The sequence below is a fragment of the Tupaia chinensis genome, unplaced genomic scaffold (genome assembly GCF_000334495.1).
Source record: "Tupaia chinensis unplaced genomic scaffold, TupChi_1.0 Scaffold000252_1, whole genome shotgun sequence".
Taxonomy (NCBI): Eukaryota; Metazoa; Chordata; class Mammalia; order Scandentia; family Tupaiidae; genus Tupaia; species Tupaia belangeri.
In genome coordinates, this window is record NW_006159732.1 from 5015378 (window position 1) to 5039579 (window position 24202).

A 24202-nucleotide genomic window follows, 5' to 3' on the forward strand; every position below is an offset into this window, starting at 1 on the left:
TACAATTTTACAATGGTGACCTAATCCCAAAATGTTATATCTACCCCTTCTAGACAGATTTTCTGTCTGTCAACATATTCCAAAGCCTCTTTTTGAGGTTTCCAATTTCAATATAAGCTTTAAAATAAATCTGATTTTCCAGTCAGGAAAATGTCAGGAAAGCTGTTTCACTTTGGATGTTCAAGGATTAAGAGCTGTATTTATTTATTTAGGTATAGGGTGTATGTGCACATTGGGGAGAGATAAAGTAAGAAAGCACTTCCCCCTGGGAAGGGCGGCCCAATGGCCATCCTGCAATCCTTTCTCCTCCATTTCTACCTTCTTTCAGGATTTTGGGCACACATCTACCAAGCGTGTATTTTTTTTAAGCTGCCAGATCCAGGACTCAAACCACAGAGTCAGCCATGTGGAATATAGCCACCATAACCACCATTCCACTGGCTGGCCCAGGATTTATTACAGTAAGTAGATCTTAGATGATTCTAGGGAGAAATGGTGATGTGAAAGTCCCCAAATTCCAAAAAAGTCAAAAGATCAATGAAAAGTTCACATTAACCTTTGAAACACTGGCTTGGCTGGACAATTTAGAACTTGCAGTAAAGTGTTTCTTATACTGAATACATGAATAGGCAACACCTCTTTCACATCTTTAAATAAAAATCATACTCAAAACATCCAGAAATCAGCTGGTGAAACCAAAGCACAGTCCACAACAACCAGCTCAGGAACCAAACCAAAGTCCAGCAACTGACCCCAAATGGTTGTAATTTAATCAGCAACTGACAATTTAGAACCAATCTGGAAAAGCCAACTATGCTTCACTAACATATCATCAAGGGTGCTTCAGTCCTACTTAGCCTGCCTGCAGCTTTCCCATGCCAGCAGTCTCCAGTCAAGGACAATCTGGTTTTCCCTTTCAGTAACCATCAGGTTTTCATTCTCTGTTTGACTTGGAGTCTCTGGTGTTGGTAGACCCCCTTGCTATAGCAAACTCTGAATAAACAGCTTTTGTCTATTCTCGTTTGGGTGGTCTTCATTTATTTTGGCAACACTTAAATATATCTTCATAGTATGAACAGTGTTTTAGTCCATTCTTTGTCTAGTAACAGAAATACCTAAGGCTGAGCAATATATAAAGAATATAGGTTTGTTCTTATTTAATTTTATTTTTTTAGAGAGGTTTTTGCTATAGGGCATGTGTGCTCACCAGAAAGACAGAGAGAGACAGAGAGACAGAAAATGAGAAATCACCCCCCAGGGGGAGATGGCCACGCAGCAATCCCTTCTCCTCCATTCTCCTCTCAGGATCTTGGACATGCATGCACACGCGCCCAGCATGGGCTTAAGCCACCGCATCTGGGACTCAAACCACGGTTGACTATATGGGAGTCCAGCGACATAGCCATTACGCCAACTACTGGTCTCAAAAATAAAGGTTTATTTACTCATGGCTTTGGAAGTTCAAAAAGGGGGCACATCTGTTGAACATCGCATTGTTGATGAGGACTCTCTATAGAGTTCCAAGGCTGTTCAAGGTATCACATGATGAGGGCAAGAGCAGAGTGTTTGTTTCTGGGTGCCCATTCTGCATAAAACAATAAAAAGAGGAATCAGTTATGAGATCTCCACTCTGATAACTTCATTTAATCCAAGTCTCCTCCCAAAGGTCTCAGCTTTTGAGATCATAGTCAACATAAGTCTTTATCCTCTTAATACTGTTACGACAGTTCACCAAATTTCAACACGTGAATGTTGTGGGGATATATTCAAATTTAGATGATAGTTTATGTAATGTAAGACGATTGAATGATTTTGAAACAATGAAGATTTCAAACCATTATTTACAAGTGAGTGGATTTAGGTAGCAGATGGCATAATGGTTACGTCACTGGACTGTCACATGGTCGAACATGGTTCAAGTCCTGGACTTGGCAGCTTCAAATCATGCCTGGCACATGTGTGTGCATGCCCAAAATCCTGAGAGGAGTATGGAGGAGAAGAGGTTGCAGTATTGCCATCTCCCCAGGGAGTGATTTTCTGCTTTCTGTCTCTTTGTCTCTCTCTGTCTCTCTGGCAAGTGCACACATCCAAGAGCAAAAATCTCTCTCTAAAATAAAAAAGAGAAGAAGAAGTGGGTGGATTTAGAGAGGAAAAAAGTCAGAAACTTCTAAAACTTTGCATTAGAATAATTGTAAACAAATTTCTGTTCATTATCTAGACCCTCTGTTAGACACTTACTGCATTCAACCTCATTCAATCGTGTCAGCAGTTCTAAAGAGCAGGTATTTCAGATGAAGAACTAAGACATAGAAAAGTTAATTTTCTTACTCAAAGGTAGCAATCTGTGGAAACTGATTTCTATTTGATGTTGTATCACTGTCCTCAGCCCCAGCCTTTTTCCTTAGACTATACTATTTCAGAGTACTGAATATAGTACTGATTTATTCACTCATCATTTACTTTATATGCAAATATTAATTAATTGCTTACCATAATCTTGGCTCAATACCTGTGCAGTTCTCACTTTGTTTTAGTACATTATTGCATTGCTAATAGAAATATCTGAAACTGGGGACCAACAGTTGGTGTAATGTCCATGTCACTGGACTTCTATGTAGTCTACCATAATTCTAGTCCCAGACCCAAAGGCTTAAACTCACACTGGGCGCGTGTGCATGCGTGCCCAAGATCCCGAGAGGAGAATGGAGGAGAAGGGATTGTGGCATGACCATCCCCCCTGGAGGGAGATTTCTCGCTTTCTGTCTCTCTGTCTCCCTCTGTCTTTCTGGTGAGTGTGTGCACTCTATAGCAAAGACCTCTCCAAATATCCAAATATATATATATATATATATATATATATATCTGAAATTGGGTGATTAATAAAGAAAATAGAAGTTTACTTGCAAAATTCAGATTCTGATGTTTGGAAAGCCAAAAGCATCACAAAACAATGAAAAACAGAACTTTTAGCAGAGCAGATCATGTTCTCTATCCATTAGTTTCTTCTTCTGGTCCATATCCTTACTGTCTCTGCTTGCCTCATCTCCTCTCCTTATGTATACTCTATAATTCAATCATGGATGGAAATCCCACCATAATGACTTTATTGAACACAAAGTTCCCCACCCCAAAACAATAGAAAAGGTTTAAGTTTTATCTTAATACCATTACAGCACAACCTAGTCCCAGTACATGCGATTATTTCCAGATTTCTAATTTCTCAACCTCTTGGGAGATTCATTTTATTTATTTATTTATTTATTTATTTATTTATTTATTTATTTATTTATTTTGAGAGGTTTTTGCTATAGGGCGCATACACTAGCCAGAAAGAGAGAGACAGAAAACGAGAAATCACCCCCAGGGAGATGGCCATGCCAGATCCCTTCTCCTCCATTCTCCTCTCGGGATCTTGGGCATGCATGCACACGTGCCTGGCATGAGCTTTAAGCCACCGGGTCCGGGACATGAACCACGGTTGACTACGTGGGAGTCCAGCAACATAGCCATTACGCTAACTGCTCGTCCCAGGAGATTCACTCTATTAGCCCTCTGGATTTAAGTTAATATGAGAGCTTTGGTTCTCATAGTTGATCTCAATTTGATCAAGAATGTAGGGGAAAAAGAGAAATGGAGGCAGGGAGATAAAAGCAATTCCTTTACTACTCATTTTTGACTGCATACAAAGTGATATTGTTCTTTTTTTTGAGTTTTTTGTTGTTTTTTTGTTTTTTGTTTGTTTGTTTGTTTACTATAAAGCAAGTGTGCTTGCCAGAGTGACAAAAAGTGAGAATGACTCCTCCACTCTCACCAAATGAGGATAGCCATGCTAAAATCTCTTCTCTCCATTTTCCTCTCAGGATCCTGGGATTAAAAAGGTGTTAAGATAAAATACACATGCGCCTGGTGTTTTAAGCCACCAAGTTGGGTACTCGAACCACATTCGACTACATGGGAGTACAGTAACATAACCATTACAGCATCTGCTGGTCCTAGTATTGTTCTCTTAATAATTTTTATCTACTTTGGTATTCCATAAATATTTGTTGAATGGACTAATGTTGGTCTTGTCTGTCAACAGAATATCATTCATTAGGATTGCCAGATATATTTGTGTTTTTCTAAGGGATTTAATCCAAAGATGACAGTTCCTTTGACTTAACATGGACAGTCTGGCGCCTGGTGGTAAGAATTTCTTTTCTTTTTCCAACAAGTTTGCCACCAGAACACAGGTGTGAAAACCACCACTAAATCAAAGCCAAGATGTGAAAGGAGAAAACTCACATCAATGTAGTTGTCGTTAGACACGTAGATTCCAACAAGTCTACCACCACTGCCCATCTGATCTACAAATGTGGTAGGATAGGCAAAAGAACCATTGAAAAGTTTGAGAAGGAGGCTGCTGAGATGGGCAAGGGCTTCTTCAAATATGCCTGGGTCCTGGATAAACTGAAAGCTGAACATGAGCGTGGTGTCACCATTGATATCGCCCTGTAGAAATTTGAGACCAGCAAGTACTATGTGACTATCATCGCTGCCCCAGGACACAGAGACTTCATCAAAAACATGATTACAGGCACATCTCAGGCTGACTGTGCTGTCCTGATTGTTGCTGCTGGTGTTGGTGAATTTGAAGATGGTATCTCCAAGAATGGGCACACCTGTGAGCATGCCCTTCTGGCTTACACACTTGGTGTGAAACAACTAATTATTGGTGTTAACAAAATGGATTCTACTGAGCCACCCTACAGTCAGAAGAGATATAAGAAAACTGTTAAAGAAGTCAGCACCTACAATAAGAAGATTGACTACAATCCAGACACAGTAGCATTTGTGTCAGTTTCTGGTTGGATTGGTGACAAGTGCTAATATGCCATGGTTCAAGCGATGGAAAGTCACCCGTAAAGATGGCAATGCCAGTGGAACTACACGGCTTAAAGCTCTCGTTTGCATCCTGCCACCAACTCATCTGTCTGCCTCTCAAGGATGTGTACAAAATTGATGGTATTGGCACGTCTCTGTGGGCTGAGTGGAGACTGGTGTGCTCAAACCTGGTATGGTGGTCACTTTTACACCAGTCAATGTGACAAGTGAAGTAAAATCTGTAGAAATGCACCATGAAGCTCTGAGTAAAGCTCTTCCTGGAAACAACGTGGGCTTCAGTGTCAAGAACGTGTCTGTCAAAGATGTTCAGTGTGGCAATGTTGCTGATGACAGTAAAAATGATGCACCAATGGAAGCAGCTGGCTTCCCTGCTTAGTGATTATCCTGAACCATCCCATCCAGGCCACATCAGTTCTGGCTATGCCCTCTACTGGATTATCACACAGCTCACATTGCTTGCAAGTTTGCTGAGCTGAAAGAAAAGATTGATCACTGTTCTGTTAAAAAGCTGAAAAATGGCCCTAAGATTTTGAAATCTGGTGATGCTGCCATTGTTGATATGGTTCCTGGCAAGCCCATGTGTGTTGAGAGCTTCTCTGACTATCCTCCTCTGGGTTGTTCTGCTGTTCATGATATGAGACAGACAGTTGCCGTGGGTGTCATCAAAGCCATGCACAAAAAGGCTGCTGGAGTTGGCCAGGTCACCAAGTCTGCACAGAAAGCTCAGAAGGCTAAAGGAATATCCCTAATCCCTGCCACCCTGGTCTTAATCAGTGGTGGAAGAACAGTTTCAGAACTGTTTGTCTCAATTGGCCTTTTAAGTTTAAGTAAAACCTTCAGAAAGAAAGGAAAAATTTTTTTTTTCTATAGGGCACATCTGTTCACCAGAAAGGCAGAGATAGACACAGAGATAGAAAGTGAGAAATCACCCCCAGGGGGAATGGCCATGCCCCAATCCCTTCTCCTCTATTCTCCTCTTGGGATCTTGGGCACACACACACGCCCGATGTGAGTTTAAGCCACTGGGTCAAAGACTTGAACAGCGGTCAGCTACTTGGGAGTCCAGCGACATAGCCATTATACTAACTGCTGGTCCCTATGCCAGTCATTTTTCTAATTTATTTAAATAAATTAGTTTATTTACTTACTACAACAAACCTGTAAATTAGAAACTATCTAGCTTTGCAGAAAATGAAATAAGTTACAAAGAGTCATGAATAATTTACCTGAAATTAATAGTTAAGTGACAGGAAGAAAGTATTTCTCTTCCCATGGAACAGATGAGGTAGTCGAAGCAAATTCTCATAGAATTCCAGTCTAAGTTGAATGACCAGAAACAACGACTCCCAAAGACAGAAACTTTACTCATTGACATTTTGGGGAAAGGGGATTCATTTGAATGAGAGCAGATTTCTTTTTCCTGAATGAATATTTTCTTCCAGCTTCCTGTTGGCAAGGAATTTTTTAAAGCAAGGTGAGTGCTGAATTGCCTATATATTCAAAATGTTGTGTTTGTGTATCGGGGTGAGGAAGTAGGAGGGTGAACTGAACAGGGGCAAACACAGTGTTAAGACCTAGTCCTGGGGCTGTCAGGTGACATGGTGTTTGAGAAGCTGGACTCCCATGGGATCCACTGCAGTTTGAGTCCCAGATCTGAGGGCTTGTTTTCTCACTTTATCTCACACACTCTCTGTCTGCCTGTCTCTCTATGTTCAAGTTAAAGAAAAATAATGGTAATAAATAAAGTTAAGAAAATAATTTCTTCTTTTTTTTTTTTTTTGGAGAGGTTTTGCTATAGGGCATGTGAGCTCACCAGAAAGACAGAGAGCAGAGAGAGACAGAGATAGAAAGCAAGAAATCACCCCCTGGGGGGATGGCCACACCACAATCCTTTCTTCTCCATTCTCCTTTCAGGATCTTGGGCACACATGCACACATGCCTGGCATGAGTTTAAGACACCGGGTCTAGGACTCAAACCGCGGTCTACTACATGGGAGTCCAACAACATAGCCATTACGCTAACTGCTGGTCCCAAGAAAATAACCTATTTGTTCTCCAGTTCTAATCATTGTATTTTCACATGGGAAACAAGAATTTCAATACTTCTCTGGCAGAAAAGCTTTTTTTTCTTCTTTTTCATTAAAAAGTCAGTAAACTATTATCCATGCTTACCACAGTGCCAATGTTTCTTTGTAGATAAGAAATTTCTCTGTGAGGAATTTTCATTGCTCTGCAAAGGTGCTAATGAGGCAGGTCTTAGGCTGACAGACCCATGTCAGGTAAGGAACTTTCTCCTCCCACAGAGACTAGTTTTTTAGTTCCAGTGGGTTGCCTGCTTTATTTCTGCTCATTATTAGCTATCCAAGTGTTCAGAGTTATTTCATTTAAATATAACTTTAAATTTTGAATGGAATTATTCAGTGTTTATAGCTCCTCAAATGCCTTTAAAAAAAAAAAAAAACTTGTTTTCCAGAGATCTTTTTTTTCCCCTCCTATAATTTTCCTTACAGCTGACTTCTTGGTCTGTTGAGAGGATAATAAGACTCTGAGAGTGTAAAATTTGAGCAGCCTGCTCTTGGCTGATATAGCGAAACAAACATTTAATAGTTATCACCTCACTAATAAGGACATATACTTGAAAGAGAAACTGACACTTGTCCTCTCATTGAAACTGAACAGTTTGTTGTTAGCATACATGAAAGAGTCCCCTTTGGGGAGCTTATTCTTTTGCCATAGCTAACATTGTAGGGTGAGAAAGTGTATGAAATCTGAGCAAATAACAACTTTTGGGCACTACAAGGTTATAGCGCATAGCACTAACTTGTTTACATGTATTGTTTTATTTAATCCTTACCTAAGGATTAAATAGGTACTTTCTCCTCTCCTTGTCTCTTCATTTCTCTCTGGCTAGCACATGTGCCCTCTGGCAAAGTTAAATATGTATACACACACACACACACAGACACACACACACACACAAACACCTGTAAAGGTAACCACAAGCTTCACCAGACTGCCATAGTGGTCCAGTAACCAAAGTTAAGAACTGTTAATAATGATCAAACTTTTATTAATGTCTCTTTCCCAGAAGATATCATTTCTTGATTTTTCAAAATGTTTTTTTCTCTAGCATCTGTGTACTTCTTGAGTTTAGAGATAATAATCTTCTCTAAAGAGTCTTTCTATGTCATTTAAAGACAAGTAATATAGTGATTAGATGGCAATGCAGTACGTAAAATACAATGTTCTGGGGGGCAGCTCTAATTTCTGCTCTCCTAAGTATTACGTTTTTTAAAGAATTTTTTATTTAAATGTTATTTATTATTGTTATTTCTCTTTAATTTTATTACAGGGTATAGGAACTCACCAGGGGGAGAGAGAAAGAAAGTGAGAAATGAAGTCTCTGGATCCAGGGCTCAAATAGCAGTTGGCCATGTATGAGTCCAGCACCTTAAAGAACATGCTAGCCCATAACCTGCTAGCCCATAAACCTTACATTCTAAATGAAGAGAGTCAGTCTATAAGTAAAATGACAAAAATAAAAAGTATGTCACGTGGTGGTATATGCTTTAACATGTTATACAGATAATGTCAGAGGAGAGAGAAGAATGGAGGACTATAATGGCTTACTCTATTAGATTCAGTGGTGAGAAAGAGCCTTCTACCAGGAAGGGAGATGATGTCCACTGACATAGATCTAATCAAATATAAGCACAACACTTGCAGATATCTGAGAGAATTTCTGTCAGAAAGCAAAATATGCAACAGCTCAGATAAAAGAATACGCTTGGCAGATTCGAAGAGTAATAAGAGGATTAGTTTGCTGAAAAGGAAAATGACAAAGTGGAGAGTGTTTAGAGTTTTGTCAGAGAAATACCCAAGGCCAGATCTTGTAGAGCTTATAATCCATTGTAAGGTTACGAAATTTTATTTTGAAAGTGATGGTAAGTCTTAGAAGATTTTGAGCACTGGTTTAACATCACCTGATCTTTTTAAAAAAATCCTTGAGTCTTTATTTTTTTTTTCAAAGGATGCAGTAAAACTAATAAGACAAGTCTAAAAGCAAAGCTAGTTAAGAGACTATTTCTCTAGTCTAGGCATGAGAAGATGATAACTTGAATGAGGTTGATAAGAGTAGAGAAAAGATTTTGTATTTGAAATGCCTACTAATTGAAATAGAAGAATGCTAGGAGAGCACTAAGAAAGATGAAGTTAATTCCATTTCATGTCAGGTAACACTTACTTCACCCTCAATTTTTCTAGCACTCCCAATTTTCACTCTGCTTGATAGCCTTTTAACAAGATCATAGTTACTGACTGGCCTCTGTAGAACTAAATCCCATAAGGTAGAATTTATTAAAGTGCTCCTTATTAATTTAAGATTTCATCTTTTAGTAAATATTAATTAAGAACATTTTAAAACAAGAAAGTTGTTTTGTAGATTTTAGGTATCATTTTAGTGACAGATCTGAAATGCAAATATTAATCCTCAGCTGTTTATTAAAGGCAGAGCTATATTTGTTTGGACATGTTAAAAGCCTTTGGGCTGACAAAGGAGTTTGTATTCCTGAGAGAAATGACTAGAATAAATAAATGCTAGTATTTCAGGCCAGTTTCTTTTAACCACTTTCTACTACCTTAGCTCTACTACCTAATGAACAATTCTAATAAAATCAGTCTCATCTTTGGCAAAATAAAAATGAATCATTTGTTTATTTCTTATCTAGGGAAGTATCAGCATATACTGTTTTTGAATATCAGGGTTTTTTTTTCTATTTTATTTTATAATTTCTTGTTTACATTTAATTGTATATCCATGCTATGTGGCACAACATGGATTTTCAAAGCATATAATAATGGGGACATACAGTGTTTGTCTTTCATAGTTTGCCTTATTTTACTTAGTATTACATCTACTGGATTCTACCACTTTTTACCAAATGACAAGGTTTCATTTTTCTTTTTGGCTGAACAGTATTCTACTGTATATAGATTTCACGATTATTAAATCCAATCATCAGTTGTTGGACTCTTAGGTCGATTTTATGTCTTAGCTATTGTAAATAGCGCTGCAGGAAACATGAATGTGCAAATGTCTTTCCAACTGAGTAATTTTCTTTCCTTTGGGTAAATTCTTAAGAGTGGCATTACTGGGTCATATGGTAGTTCTATGTGTAAATTTCTGAAAAACCTACTTAATTTCTTTTTACAATGGTTGCACTGTTTTTTTTTAACTTTATTTTTTTATTATCATCATAATATTCTTTATATTACATAAGATTGCATATACCTTTACAGTGTATTACATTGCTTTTTCGAAAGGGAATGTCATGCATGTCAGTCAATAAGAGACATTAATCTCCCCACTTTAACATTAAATATCTTTTCTATGTTTTTCCCAATCATTATTATTATTATTCTAGTTATTTTTTAAAACAGTCAATCACTATTTCTCATTTTGCTTGTAAAAAGACTTTACACTCATGAAATACTTCTCAGACCAATCCAGTTGAGAATACTATACCTATCCTCATCAACAGGTAATAAGCCATATCTGATTCTCACTACCGTCCTGCCTCTCTATTGTTCTCTTGCTATCTTTCTCTATCCTCTTCTCTTCACCTCCCCCATTCCACACTGTCCTATTCTCGTTAAGTACCTTCACTGCTTTTATGTCCTCCAATTTTTCGCTCTCTACCATAGAGTGCGGATAGTCGGTATATATTGAGTGGATACATACAATATCTTTCTTTCATAGCCTGGCTTCCCTCACTCAGCAATAGATCCTCCATATCAGATCACTTTCTATCAAATTCTAGGGTCTTGTTATTTTTTTATGGCTCTGAGTAGTATTTCATAGAGTATATATACCACACTTTTCCAATCCATTCATCAGTTTGTGGACATTTAGGTTGGTTCCATGTCTTGGCAATTGTGAATAATGCTGCAATAAACATGGATGTGCAAGCACTTTTCTGACTGAGCGTTCTCCTGTCTTTTGGGTAAATACCCAGAAGTGGGATTGTTGGATCAAATGGTTGTTCTATTTGTAGATCTTCTCCACAGTGGTTGAACTAGTTTACATTCCCACCAACAGTGTGGAGGGTTCCCTTTTCACCACATCCCCACCAACACTTATCACTTTTTATATTCTTAATCTTTGCCATTCTGACAGGGGTTAGGTGGTATCTCATTGTGGTTTTTATCGGCATCTCCCTTATGATGAGGGATGTAGAGCATTTCCTCATATGCTTTTTGGCTGTTGGTATGTCTTCCTTAGAGAGATTTTTTTTCAGCTCATTTTCCCATCTTTTAATTGGGTTAATTATTTTTTTTCACATAAGGCACTTGAGTTCCCTGTATATTCTAGTTATCGGTCCCTTGTCTGAGACATATTTAACAAAAACATTTTCCCATTCTGAGGGTTGTCGGTTCACACTTGTTACTGTGTCTTTTGCTGTGCAGAAACTTCTTAGTCTAATATAGTTCCACTTGTCTATTTTAGGGATCATTGCCTGTGCTTTGGGAGTCTTATTTAAGAAGTCTTTGCCTAGTCCAATGTCTCTCTGAGTTTCCCTAGCATTTTCCACCAGTAGTTTTATTGTTTGAGATCTTAGGTTCAGATCTTTGATCCATTTTTGAATTGATTGTTGTTAATGGTGAAAGATGGGGGTTCAGTTTCATCTTTCTATAGGTGGATACCCAGTTTTTCCAGCACCATTTACTAAAGAGGTTTTCCTTTTCCCAATGGATTGACCGATATCCTTTGTCAAAGATCAGTTGGCTAATAGCTTTGGGGGTTATTTCTGGGGTTTCTATTCTCTTCCATTGGTCCACATATCTGTTTTTATGCCAATACCATTGACTGCACTTTTTAAAAAAATTTCCCCCATGGACAATGTCAGATTGCTTCATATAATGTATTCAATAAAAGGAACAGAAGCTCTTAGTCCATGAGAATCTTTATCTTGCCAAGAACTTAATCTTGGAATCATAGTTCTCCTTAATCAAATTTCAAGATGACTGTAGCCATGCAGGCAGCTTGATTACAATTGGTGAAAGACCTTGAAGTAGAGGGCCCAATTCACTGTATCCAGATTGTTGACCAACTTAAAGTGTGAGGTTTTATATATATATATATATATGTGTGTGTGTGTGTGTGTATTTATATAGTTTTGTTTTAAGCTGCTAAAATTTGTAGTGATTTTTTTTTTTCATATTGCGATAGGCAACTAACACAAGTCATCCATACCAACACAGGGATAAATCTCAACTTGGCATCAGAGAAGAGAGTTAAGCTATCATTTGTTTTAGTGGAGATTGCCAGTCTGATCATCACTTTAGACAATTGAAAACTACAATAACCTTCTAAAACAAATATTAAAAGTCAAAATGAAATGACGTCTAATGGGTAGAACAGACTATATTCATCTTTGGCCAGGGATGTTTGTATTTCAGTGTGTTTTCACCTTTTCTAAAATGGTTTAAAAATGATTTTTTTTTTTCAAATTGACATTTTATTTAGTCTTTCTTAATCTGAAAGCCAAGGTAAAGAAGAAAAAGTCAAAGTAATATAATTTTACAAATTCTAAGCATCTACAAATCCCTGTTCACAGGGATTGGAGGGTGGTTCAGCAAACTCTATGCTAAATATGCAGATGTGTAAATAAAGTTTATTTTATTTTCATTTTGTTCTATGCAATGATAACTAAAGGCAAAAAACAGAACTCAGACTGGTAGAGTGGTAAATCATTGGTTGATGCAAAAGATATTGGATATTGGATTCTACTGTGTTGATTGCTATGATACCGTGTCGGAAGGAGGGTGAAACAGGGGAAGAAAAGAAAAAAGGAAGGAAGGGGACCAGCAGTTAACATAATGGCTATGTCACTGAACTTCCATGTAGTCGACCATGGTTCAAGTCCTGTATCTGGTGGCTTAAACTCACACCAGGCGTGTGTGTGTGCATGCCCAAGATCCCGAGAAGAGAATAGAGGAGAAGGGATTGTCGCGTGGCCATCCCCCTGTGAGGGCGATTTCTTGTTTTCTGTCTGTCTTTCTCTCTCTGTCTCTCTAGCGAGCGTATGTGCCCTGTAGCAAAAATCTCTCAAAAAAGAAAAAGAAAAAAGGAAGGAAGGAAAAATAATTCTCCATTCAAGTCAAATGATTGTGTATCAATAGAATTAGAGGCCATAAGATGATCTGACCTAGCAGTGACTTCAGTAAGAGAAAGCCGAAGAGGGTTAGCAGGTGGTCCAGGGTTCAAAGTGGCTGGATTCCACTTGCCCATCTGTGCTGTTTGAGTCCCAGACTAGAGGCTTCAGGAACACTCCAGGCACAAGTGCATGTTTGTAAAAAGTCCCAAGAGGAGGGTCCAGCAGTTAGTGTATGGCTATGCCTCTGAACTCCCACATAGCTGGCTGGTTTGGTCCCAGACCCAGAGGCTTAAACTCACGCTGGGCACATATGCATGCATGCCCAAGATCCTGAGAGGAGAATGGAGAAGAGATTGCCTCCTGACCACTCTCCCTGGGGGATGATTTCTTGCTTTCTGTCTCTCTGTCTCTCTCTGTCTCTCTCTGTCTTTCCAGCAAGCGCACACACCCTATACCAAAAACCTCTCCAAAAAAAAAAAAAAAAAAATCCCAAGAGGAAAAAGTCCCAAGAGGAGCATTTAGGGGGATGGGGGTGTAAATTGTAAATTACAGTGCAGCCATACCTATTAGAGGTGATTTCTCCCCCCCCAGCCCCCTCTTTCCTTGGTGAGTGTATGAACCCTATAGCAAAATAAATAAAAAGGAGTAAGCAAATTCCCTCTGTCAATCTAGCACCCATTCTGCTTATCAAGCATTTGGTTTTGAATCTTGAATCATTTTTTAGTACCCTGCATTAAAATGCAAATGTGCTTTGTAGGAGTCTTATTGTCATTTGTTATCAATAAAATTCTAAGTAGAAAATAACAAGACTGGGTGATCAGGTAATCTCCTGGGACAAATAAGCAGGAGCAACAGGTACATAAACATTTCCCTTTAAGTCATGGCCATGAACAAAGAATTTTTACCAACACTAAAAACACACAAGGTGTAATGAGATCCAGTCACTTACAATTCTGCTGATATGAAGTTTGCAACCACATATGAGTCTAAGCCTACATTTTCATTAAGTTCATATTTGAATGCACATGAACTATTCTTCACAGTTGACTCATTGCTTTAAACTCATTTACTGTCCCAAAGCAGATCTCTAGAGTTCCTAGAGGAATAGGAGAAATTAAAAATACTACAGCATTGGTTGCTATGTCCAGAGTCAGGTCCTGTGGACCAAGTGAGTTTTCTCTAAAAGGAAAAGGCTCATTGTTCACTTCTATGTTGTACATCCTCAAAATCATGGTGAGTGAAAAGCTTTGGGAGTACAGGACAAGCAGTTAGCCTAATGGCTATGTCGCTGGACTTCTATGTAGTTGACCGTGTTCAAGTCCCAGAACTGGAAGCTTAAACTCATTCTGGGCACGCACGCGTGTGTGTGTGTGTGTGTGTGTGTGCCCAAGATTCCAAGAGGATGGGACCAGCAGTTAGCATAATGACTATGTCGCTGGACTCCCATGTAGTTGATCCTGAGAGGAGAATGGAGAAGAAGGGATTGCGGTGTGGCCATCCCCCCTGGGGGTTGATTTCTCGCTTTCTATCTCCCTGTCTCTCTCTGTCTTTCTGGTGAGTGCACACATCCTATAGTGAGAAACCTCTCCAAAAAAAGAAAAATAAATAAATAAAGATCCCAAGAGGAGAAGGTATTTTGGAGTGGCCATCCCCACTTGGTGATTTCTTGCTTTTTGTCTCTCTGTCTTTCTGGCGAGCGCACATGTCCTATACCAAAACCCTCTGAAAATAGCTTTGTGAGTACTTACTCTGATGACTGATAAGTGACTTGTGGCTAAGAGATATAAAAGGCTAAATTTAGAAGTGATTTAACTGAGTACAAAGCAAATTCCAAACATATTTCAAAATAATCAGAGGAATATATTTACAACGTTCACAACACCAAATGATGATAAATGTTGGAGATGGTAGGTATGTTTATTTCCTTGATTTTACCATTACACAATGTATGCATCTTTAAAATGACACTGAACCTCACAAAGTTTACAATTAGTAGATATAAGTGATAAATTACAACAAAATTATTATATAATGAAATACATACATATATACTTTTTAACTTATTATTTTTTAGAGGGAGATGTTTGTTTTAGGGCATGTACACTCACCAGAGAGACAGAGAAAGAGAAAGTGAGTAACCAACCCCCAGGGGAGATGGCCACATTGCCATCTCTTCTCTTTAATTTTCCTCTTGGAATTTTGAGTATGCATGCATTTGTCCTTGGTGTGAATTTCAGGTCAAGCTCAGGACTTGATCCCGTGGTTAACCATTTGGGAGTCCAACACCTTAACCACTACACCACCTGCTGGCCCCAATAAAATATTTTTAAAAAATCAAGTATATCTCATTTTTCAACCCTTCATAGTATCTATAACATTTGTTAGATGGCATGATTTCTCTAATCCAAATGATTATTGCAGACATATTCTACTAAAAATTTCTACTGTGTAGGACAACCTGTTACAGTGTAAGTATCTCCATAAATGGATTCTGAAGGGTCTAAGTTTGATAGGTTTGCTGAGTTAAATACCCAATGCTTTCAATTTGCAGATTGAATGATTAAGGCTCCAACTTGCATTTTTTTCTCTTTCCTTTTTATTTATTTATATTTTGCCTGGAAAATGAGGCCTAACATTTCAAAAATCTATCTTTGCCTTGAGGTTTCTCCACTATTTATATAGACAGCTTCCAGGGATTTTGTTTAATTCTTGAAGTCATCAACTTCTTTATGAAAAGATGCTTTAATAGAAAAGAAACATTTATCTTTTCATAGGAGAATATGTTTTTTGAAAGTAAAAGTATCTTAAAACACTCTAATGTTGGCTAGTATGGGAGAGATAATATTTGATTTACAATAATACAAATGATCTCAAGACTGATCGTGATAAGTCTGCAGAGGCAAAATGAAATTAATGTTGCAATATTAGGTGCTAAGACAAAGTCAAATTTATCTTTTTCTCTGAAACTTTCTGCTAACTTGATATTGTGTAAAGAAGAAAAAAATGACCTCTCCTGAGAATCTGTAACCACAAGCTGGCACATGAGTTCCTGGTGTGAATTAATGTTATCCATGGGATCCAAAATAATCTCCAATCGAGAATTTAATTTAGTCTGCATCCATGCTGCCCTCAAGATCTGAAATAGACCATAAATGGAGGACTTAATATAAGGAAGTCTCACTTTTGACTCATCGTTACTAGGAGAGACAGCACAATTTTTTCTCAGAATAACTCAACTTTAACCCAGGTCTCAAAACAAACCAACAGACCAAATTACAAGAAAAATTACCTTCACAGAGTAAAAGCATATTTTTTTTTAAAAAGCGAGAAGACAAAAGGAAAACATACACATGGAAATAACATGGGTGAAAGCTAGCTGAAAAACGAAAACAATAGAATAAGACATTAAAAGCCTTGAGATGTTAAAAATTATCAGTTACAGAATACGTAAAACCTAACATGATATGTTGATATAGAGAAAAAGACAATTAAAAATATGACCAATAGACAAGAGAATTTAATAAATCAATATGCAGGGCCAGCAGGTGGCATAGTGGTTAAGGTGCTGGCCTCTCAATTGGTTGACTATGGTTCAAGTCCCGGATCGAGTGACTTGAAACTCATACTGGGTGCGTGTATAGGTATGCCCAAAATCCAGAGAGTAGAATGAGGAGAAGGGATTGTGGCATGTGGCATGGCCATCCGCTGGGGTGTGTTTTCTCACTTTGTCTCTCTGTTGTTTCCTGTGTGTCTTTAGCAAGCACATGAACCCTATAACAAACATCTCTTAAAAGAAAAAGAAAAAAAAGAAAAAATAATCAATATGTGGGCATCAAAAACTAATAAAACCTAGGGACCAGCAGTTAGCATAATGGCTATGTCACTGGACTCCCATGTAGTCCATCGCGGTTCGAGTACCAGACCCGGTGGCTTAAAACTCACGCTGGGTGCATGTGTGTACATGCACAAGATCCCGAGAGGAGAATGGAAGAGAAAGGATTGCGGCATGGCCATCCTCCCTGGGGGGTGATTTCTCACTTTCTGTCTGTCTGTTTGTCTCTGTCTGTTGGTGAGCACACGCGTCCTATAGCAAAAAGTTCTCAAAAAAATAATAATAAAACTTATAAAATTAAGTAGACAAATATTTTTTTGTAAAGAACTATACATATCAGCTGTATATGGGATAAAAGTGACTCATCATGCTCTTTTTAGCTATGATTTATTTTTCAATTTATTTTTGGTATTGAAACTTTGGAGATGCACCGGGCAGGTAGTTATAGAATGCTTTTCAGTTGGGATTTGTCCATTTTTTTTCCCCTTAAAATTGCAATATGGTTATGGGTTTTGGAGATGTATACAGAAGTAATTAGCCATTTTTATCACATCCTGTTAATTGCATACAATCAAGGTGATTTATGATGATCAGTGTTGACCTTGATCACCAGACTGAGTTAGTGTTTGCCAAATTTCTCCACTGACATACTATTTTTTTTTTCCCCTTTCCATACTCCATTTTTTTTAAAGGAAGTCAGTTTATGAGTCCGCACTTAATGAGTGGTTTGTCATCCTCTGCCTCATTGAGGACAAGTATCTATAGATTATTTGAAATTCTTCCTCATAAGGTTTATTAATATTGGAGATTAAACTGAAATCATTCCTGTTACCACTATGATACAAAGAGGTTGTGGAACTTTGGTTTTGGCCATATCCTCCCTAGCAGACAGATGACACATCTCAGTCTGTTTATTCTCCCATGACGGACCCGTTGGGGAAGTAGAGTTGGGCACTTGTAAACATGATAACACACAGGATGATGTAATTCAAGCTCCTAACATTGGATTAAGTCCCTAATCTTTCCACAGAGAGTAGTTCCTCTGATTCATTAACTTTGCATTGGGAAATTCTCTCAAAATAATTCATTTTAATTCATCTAGAGACTGCTAACTATGTTAGTTCAGTTTTCATTTACATCAAAACTATTGGTTTGTTGGAAAAGTCATGATATATTTTTCAGTTTTCTATGTAAAAATGCAACATTCCTTTTATGCCAACCAAATAAATAGCATGTGCCATAATATAAACTATAATTTTCTTGAAGATTATTAAGTATATTAGACAGGGCTCTCTAGGGAAATAGGCCAAGTTTGCGTGTGTGTGTGTGTGTGTGTGTGTGTGTGTAGTAAGAGGGAGAAAGGTTTTAAGTAATTGATTCACATGACTATGAAAGTTGACAAGTTCCAGAATCTACAGGGTAGTTTGAAAGTAAGAAATCCAAGAAAGCTGATAACACAGGTTGAGTTTGAAATCCAGCAGGCCAATGTTTCAGCTCCTATTCAAAAACATGAGAAAGTGTCCCAGTTCAAAGTCAGGCTAAAGTAATGTCTCTTATTCAGGAGAGGTTCGAGTTTTTATCCTGATCAGGTCTTCAATTGAATGAGATCCATCCATGTTAGGGATGGCATCTGCTTTACCTAGCTTATCAATGCAAATGTTAATCTCATCCAAAAATACCTTCACAGAAATATTCAGAATACTGTTTGACCTAATATCTGGGTACTCTATAGCCCAGTTAAGTTGATGCCTAAAATTAATGATTGCATTAGGGTAGAGTATTAAGATAGGAAGACATCCAGAGATTCCATGTGGACTTAAAATATACTTTTATAACTTTATAAAGTTCAGATTTCAACATCTTCTCTTGAGATACTTGAATTATTTTACAAGAAAAGGTTGTGGTGATAGGTGATAGGACACATAAAAAAAAAAAAGAAAAGATAGCTTATTATTTTTACTGAAAATATTGAACCAAGAATACCACCCTTCAAAAGGAAAAACAAAATAAACAGACCTAAGACAAAATAAACAAAGAGAAAGGGAGAAAAAATATTATAATATTGTTAACAGCAAATGTATTGCATTGTTAAAAATATTATGATATCAATGACACAAATCCAAAGTGCTTGTTATAAATAAATTTTATCTAGTGACACATTCAATAAATACATGCCAGCCTCTCTTTACAGGACTCGAAAGACATTGGTAACCAAAGAATAGGAACAAGCCCTCATGGAGCTTCCGTCTTCACAGGGAAGGCTGACCATACATAGTAAAGATGTACCTGCATTGTATGCTAGAAAGTGACCATAAAATTCCCTACTTGCCCTCTCTTTCTGTGTCTGAGAAACACAGAATACTTTGACATCCTTGAGACCTGGCCAGTAGGAAGTTTTCTCCACAGGCTTACAGCCAAGACAGGACATTTCCTGGCACTCATGATGTTATTTAGGTAGAACAAAACAAAACAAACAAAAAAGACATTGAGAAATGAATGCTTAAACTCTGATATAAACTCCATACCCCAATACCACCCTTTATTCCCAATGAAGACATAACTAGTAAAACATCTCTTGAGTCATTGTCCCTTACTAGGAAGCAGCAGCCCTCTGTATGTAGGCGCCCTCATAAATGCTTTGTACTGATTACCTGGCAATTTCTGTCTTTGTAACCCTAACAAGTCCCATCTCAAGATGATTTGAGGTGGTCTCATTGAGTATCTGTCCTTTAGCCCCTTTTGGGAAGACCTTAGTGTTAGAGGTTTAGCTTGACAGAACAGTGACAAATGTTATAAAATAGAAATGTAGAGCAGGGGAAGAAGGATAAGGAACATGGTTAGTTGAGGGAATGCCATTTTAAATAAGTGGTCAAGGTTAGTCTCCTTGAGAAGGTGATGTTTGGAACAAGATCTGTCTTAAAGTCAGTGATAGAGATAGCCATGTGCATATCTTGGAAAGATCATTCCGACAGAAGTTAGCATCAGGAGAGGAACATGACTCACAAGATTAAGGAAAGACGGGAGTGGCCACAGTGGAATAAGTAAGAGAGGGCTGAGAAGAAGGTCAGAGTGGTGGTGATGGTGGTAGAGGTGAAGGAGACAGATTGTATGAGACGTTGTAGAACATTATAAGGATTTTACCTTCTACCAAATGTCACTCACACTCAAATGTGGGCATTTCTTTGACAGTCTGGAGCTCTGCTTACTTGGGGTGCGGTTTAGAAAAAGTTGATATAGCAATTATTACTCAGAGTTTTGCTTGAGGCTTAACATCACTTTATAGTCTGCAAATTCACCATATGTGAATATATACATATATAATATATGCTTATGGGTATATATATTACATATATGTTACTCTGTGCTAATGAAAAATCATAATGTTGATCATCAAACTGTAATCAAAAGTACTATATAATCATATAACTACTAGGTAATTATAATTTCAACAGATACTTTCAATATGTGAGGTAATTTATAGTCTCAGCTTTATAACAATATTAATCAATAAATATTAGTTTTCTATCTTATGGCTGAGAATATATGAAGTGAAAAATATCCTGTCTCTCATGATAGCCCTATTTATATTATAAATCTTAAAAATGTTTTAACATTCATGTTAAGTATTAATCTTTCTCTTATTTATATACATTTGATCATTGTACATTTTTACAGCATATGATATAGGGTCTCAAAGTGTAAATGCCTCGCAAGTCAAGCAAGTAAAAGATATTACCATACACAATAAATTTTTATTCTTGGGAACCAGCAGTTAGCATAATGGCTATGTCGCTGGATTCCCACGTAGTCAACCGCAGTTCACGTCCCAGACCCGGTGGCTTAAAACTCACGCCCGTGCGTGCCCAAGATCCCGAGAGGAGAATGGAGGAGAAGGGATTGCGGTGTGGCCATCCTCCTGCGGAGTGATTTCTCGCTTTCTGTCTCTAATGTCTCTCTCTGTCTGTCTGGCGAGTGCATGCGCCCTATAGCGAAAATCTCTCCAATAAATAAATAAATAAATAAATAAATAAATAAATAAATAAATTTTTATTCTTGCATCTGTTAAATGTTTTTTTTCATGAGTCCTTCCCTCCCACCCTCAACTATCTACACCCTCCTATATAGTCTCTGGTATTTACACTGCTATCTCTGCTATTAAATCTTCCAGTCTTTCCATTTAGCTTTCATTATGCAGCAGTGTAATAGAATAAATTGTTGGAGTACATTTCAAAGGGAACATGAATAGTGTATATTCCTTATTGTGTGTAAAGTTTTTCCACATATAATACATTCATGTTTCCTTAAAGTAAAACTAGAAAATTGGAACCAGCAGTTGGCTAGTAGTTAGGTCACTGGACTCCCATGTAGTCGAACATTGTTCGAGTCTTGGACCCAGTGGCTTCATGCCAGGTGCGTGTGCATACGTGCCCAAGACCCCACAAGGGTGCATGTACACCTGTGCCCAAGATCCTATGAGGAGAATGGAGGAGAAGGGATTGTAGCATGATCATCCACCCTGAGGGAGGGGTGATTTCTGGTTTTTTGTCTCACTGTTTTGTTCTTTCTGGTGAACGCACGTGCCCTATAGCAAAAACATCTCCCCACAAAGAACTACATAAATAAAAATAGAAACAGAAAATAAATATAGTTTCTAGTTTATGGATGATTGGAATAAGCTTTGTGTTAGCTCTATGCTTTTATGAATGTTATCAATCTAGTAAAAGTCAGAGTCAAATTATGAAACAAAGGTCACTGACTCCCAAGTTAATTTAGAACCTTAAATGAGTTCTATATTTTAGAGAATAAAGATATCAAATGCAATAGCACTGTGATTTTCAATAAGTTATTTAAGGTCTTTGGTTTCTTATAAGTCCCTACCCCAATCTGTGAACTGAGTTATCCTTCGGTTGATCATAGGATATAGACTTACTTTTAGAATTACATTTCATAAAAATACAAAATTTATTCTGAGGAATTCTTTTTTCTCAAAATGTGCACGAAAACAGTCTTAAACTTTGGTCCTATGTAGCCAGTTTTATAAAACAATGTCTGGCAAATAGTTTTAGCATGAGAAATGGACTTGACAATTAGTAGGACAAAGGCTTAATTTTTTGAAAATTGAAAAATTTCTACTGAGGTGTTATACCAAAAAAATCCAGCTCAGATCTCACCACAATCATTGTTACAACTTATGAGTATACTGTGCTCACTACTCTACTCAGTCCTTTGTTTTAAATTTAGCAGCTGAGATGGTACTCAGGGTTTCCATGTGCACAAAATTTAATTGAGAAGAGATACAGAAAGAGACTACTAATTGTAGGGGGCAAACTATGGATGAGGCCAAATCAAACGCACTGGCAGGTATGTTTTGTGTGCCTTTGAACTAAAAGTGACTTTTTATGAGCTAATATTTTTAATAAATTTGATGATGAGGAAGATCAATTTTGAATCTTCACTAAATTAAATGTTACCTCAGAAAAGATTTCATTTCCCACATTAGTAGATCTATAATATAAAAAATGTTATCCAATTATTTTTATTTGAATTTAATCAATAAAATGTTGGGAAAATTTGTTTTCTCACTTGTTACATAACTACTTATATAATTTCATCAAAGCTGTCTCATGATAAATTCATAAAGCATAAAATATTTATTATCTAGTTCTTCATAGAAAAAGCTTTTGCAACTAGTGACCAACTTAATTGCAATCCCCACTTAAAAATGGATTTTAAAAGAAGTGCTTATATCTTCATAAAGATGACATCAAGAACCCATTGAGTTTTCAAGTAGCCTCATCTCACAAATGGTATACATTTTGATTAGTATTTCAAAGTCAGAAATCTTGTTTACAAATGTTAATATTATTTTTCTTGTAATAGTGGATTATATAATTGCAAAATGCTTTTTACTCAGTTTGGACCCATATAAATGTTAAACAAACTCCAGCTAGGCAACCTGCTCTTGTTGATAAACTAAGAATCCCTGGGAGGGGACCAGCAGATGGTGTAATGCTTATGTCATCACTGGGTTCCTACATAGTTGACTGCAGTTTGAGTCCTGGACCCAGTGACTTAAAAGTCACACTGGGCATGTGGGTATGTGTGCCCAAGATCCTGAGAGAATAGAAGAGAAAAGATTGCAGACGTGGACATGCCCTCCCACAAGGGGTTATTTCTCGTTTTCTGTCGCCCTGCCTGTCTCTGTCTCTCCAAGTGAGAACGTATGCCTTATAGCAAAAATCTCTAAGAAAAAAAAAAAAAATCCCTGGGAAAGAACATTATGGTGGAGACATAGCTGTCCAGAATTGGCATGCTGAGCCTCTCTTCTGTGTGGACAACTTAGTTCAACTCCGTTTTATATTGAAGGTGCTCAAACATGACAACTTTTGCTCACCAGATTTCATTACTAGAGCAGAACTGGGATACTATAGCAAGTCACAGTCAGGAAGAATCTATGAGAATGAACTCTTCCTGAGTTCCTAGCGTGTGCCCTATAATTACTAAAAAGAATTAGTTGTCTATTATTAGTGCTTCCATTCTATATTAAACTGGCAAATTAACACAAAAGGGCTTAAAGAGCAATAGAATAAAATTAAAACAATGTTGAGACCTTCTGAGTTAGTAGCTGTTTCCTATATTAAAATTATTTTTCCATGTGTATGAAATTCAAGTACTTTAGATTTTGTTAAGTAGAAAAAGCCAAAGACAGAAAATCGCTGATTAATAACAATTCTCCACAGAAAACATAGAGACTTTCTAACAACAGATTCCTTAGTAGCACTAGAATAGTATAATCAGAGCTATTTAAAAGATGCTCAAGCTATCAGACAATATCTGTTCTTTTGATAATTCCCTGAAAAAGTCGTATTCCAAAGCACTGAATTTGTGATGCAAAGCAGGATCCATTTTTTTTCTTAAATGACAAACGTACTATGAATATAATGATCGCCATTGCTTGTATCCACATATCGCTTCCTAGTTGATAAAATACTATGTGCATATTTGCTCATCTGATTCACACCACCTCCCAGGCAATACAACTACTGTTACCTAGCCAGGCTCACTCACCTATGTAATTGGCAGTAGCCGATTAATCAAACATTAAGAATTGCAGCAGAGTTGAGCTTTAATTTTAAAGCTGCTCTATGAGGAGATATGAGATTAAATTTAAAATCTGCCTCTCTGCAACAATGGAGTGAGTCTTGAGTGTTTAAGGTATTGTAAAATATATTGGGGATGTGAGTGAACAGTACTGGTGAGAGAAGGTGAGTAATGTTAGTTGCAAGATGCAACTAGATCATCATGCTTCTTCATACATTATATGTTCAA